Source organism: Habropoda laboriosa, unplaced genomic scaffold (genome assembly GCF_001263275.1).
Source record: "Habropoda laboriosa isolate 0110345459 unplaced genomic scaffold, ASM126327v1 scaffold22, whole genome shotgun sequence".
NCBI lineage: Eukaryota > Metazoa > Arthropoda > Insecta > Hymenoptera > Apidae > Habropoda > Habropoda laboriosa.
In genome coordinates, this window is record NW_017100261.1 from 8382498 (window position 1) to 8384677 (window position 2180).

General features: G+C 43.4%; 1 protein-coding gene across 1 annotated transcript in view; it reads left to right on the top strand.

Annotated features, from left to right (window-relative positions):
- Nucleotides 1-2180, top strand: part of LOC108572804 (potassium/sodium hyperpolarization-activated cyclic nucleotide-gated channel 2) — a 118173-nt gene that overhangs the window by 97069 nt on the left and 18924 nt on the right. The gene's annotated exons all lie outside the window — the stretch shown is intronic.

A 2180-nucleotide genomic window follows, 5' to 3' on the forward strand; every position in this document is an offset into this window, starting at 1 on the left:
TAAACGCCCTGCTCTCGAGGAAGCCGGAGCTGATTCTCTCTGACTCGGTTTCGAGACGATCCGTCATCTCGTTGTCGAAGTTAGCGGAGCTACTCGTCCCCGTGCGTGAAAGCCAAAAAAAAAAGAAATTACAAAAGAATGATATAAAACGAATATGTATACTCGACTATCGCGATGAAGCAGACGTCTCCACGTAGAGATGCAATCGTCTACTCGTGGATCCCTCCTCTCTCTTTCTCTCTCTTTCTATCTTTCTGTCTGTCTATCTGAATTCTCTATCTCTTTCTCTTTCTCTCTGTCTGTCAATCTCTATTTTTCTCGTTATATCCGCCTGATTTGCTGTATTTTATATTTCTCCAACTTTCCATTTCTCCGTTTCCCAAACCGAGATCTTATCTTTTTTTCTTTCCACCTTATATAGTTGTACATGGATAGACTTCTTCTATCTGTCTCTCTTTCTCTATGTCCCCGATCAGCCTGATACACCCTTTCATCGCAATGTCCCTTTAACCGTCAAACCAACCCCCCACTCCTTTTAGGACTCTTTCTCAATTCTCCCCGACGAGATCCTTTCTTCTAGTTCCATGGAACGGTTGATCCGACGAGCCGGAAGAACAGACGGCCGCACTCTGTATACCAAAGCCCACTATCCACGCACTGTCTCTTGAAACGCTTTTTTGATCGCTAGACGGTGTGCACGATCCTTTGGAAACGAGCGCACGTTGATTGGGCGTCCCTTCTCTGTCGCTTTGTTGCAAATCGCACACTGTGCCCGCTGTTAGCGATGGGCGGTCGACTCTCTGCCCACGGTTTCTCGCGCGAGGCTACTCTCCCTCTGCGATATTTATTGCTCGAATTGCTTTGGATGTTGTGGACGTTGGGGATTCCCGGGGGAAACGGTGAAAGAAAAGAAAAAGGAAATGTATCTCTGAACGGGGTTTCGAAGGATCTCTTTTTGGCGAACCCTGTCAGACTCTTTGGAATCCTTGGGTTTTGTTAGGTTAACACGATTGTCTTGTTTTGCGCGAATTAAACGACGTGCTGTCGAACGTTACACGTGTAATTGCCTAATTTTGTTGTTCGATTAGCGAATTTACATCGACGCCGGTATGAAACTGGTTTACTATAGTTGTGGAATTTTTTTTTTGTCGTTCCACGGTTTTTCGATGAATTTGGCAAAAAAAAAAAAAAAAAAAAAAATACGTAGATAAGGAAGGACGTAGTTTGTAGTACCAGTAGAAGTGAGAAGGAGAGATCGTTTTGACTACTTATAGAGTAAGTTGATATTGTGTATCGTAAGTGTACCAGCTCCTCTAACATTGTACAATTACTATAACTAGCGCTTTCTTTTCAGATATAGCAAAAGAAGTGATTAACGGATAGGTAATATTTCAACTATTTTTTTCTCTTGCAAGTGAATTCCCAACTAATTAAGAGATTTATGTTTGCTACGATGAATCTAGTGTACCTACCGAAAACTAATTAAGAATTCTTTCAGTAAGTCTCGCTAATCGCTTTTGTAAGTATCTCCCTCTATTCTCTTCTTAAGTTCCTAACGAAAACCAACATGATAATACAACGGCAGAGAATATGTAACTGAAAATTAGTAATTGTCCACGATATCTCCTGACGAGAAAAAAAGAAAAAGAAACGAAGAACCATGCAAAACTCTTATTCCGAAACGTGATAAAGACGTGTTAAACACCACCGTCGAGAACTGTTCAGAAAAGTTCTATCGATACGCGCTAGACATCTAGCGACTCCGAAGCGTGTCGAAGCCCATCGCTAGCAATCGTCATGTGAACCTAACCTAAAAAACCCCTCGGAGAGAAACCCCCGTGTCCCCCGGCAGAGCCACCCTTAATACCAAGGCGCATCGCTGTTCTTTTTTCCTAGATGAGTAACGAAAACGGAAATGAAACGAACCAGAAAAGGAAACGGAATAACAATTAGGGCGCATTGTCTGAGAGTAGAGAGCTCGCTACCCCTGCCGCTGCTCTGCGAACGACCTTCACCATCTCTCTCTCTCTGTCTCGCCTCCTCTCTCCCACGCCCTCTTCTCAGCCTCTGTTGCTTCTCGGCCAAGAAAAATTGCACCCCTTTTGTGATACTGGCTGTGGCTATTTGTTGTGTGACTGCAAGCAGGCGCAGAGAAACAGAAAAGACCGTATATAATTATA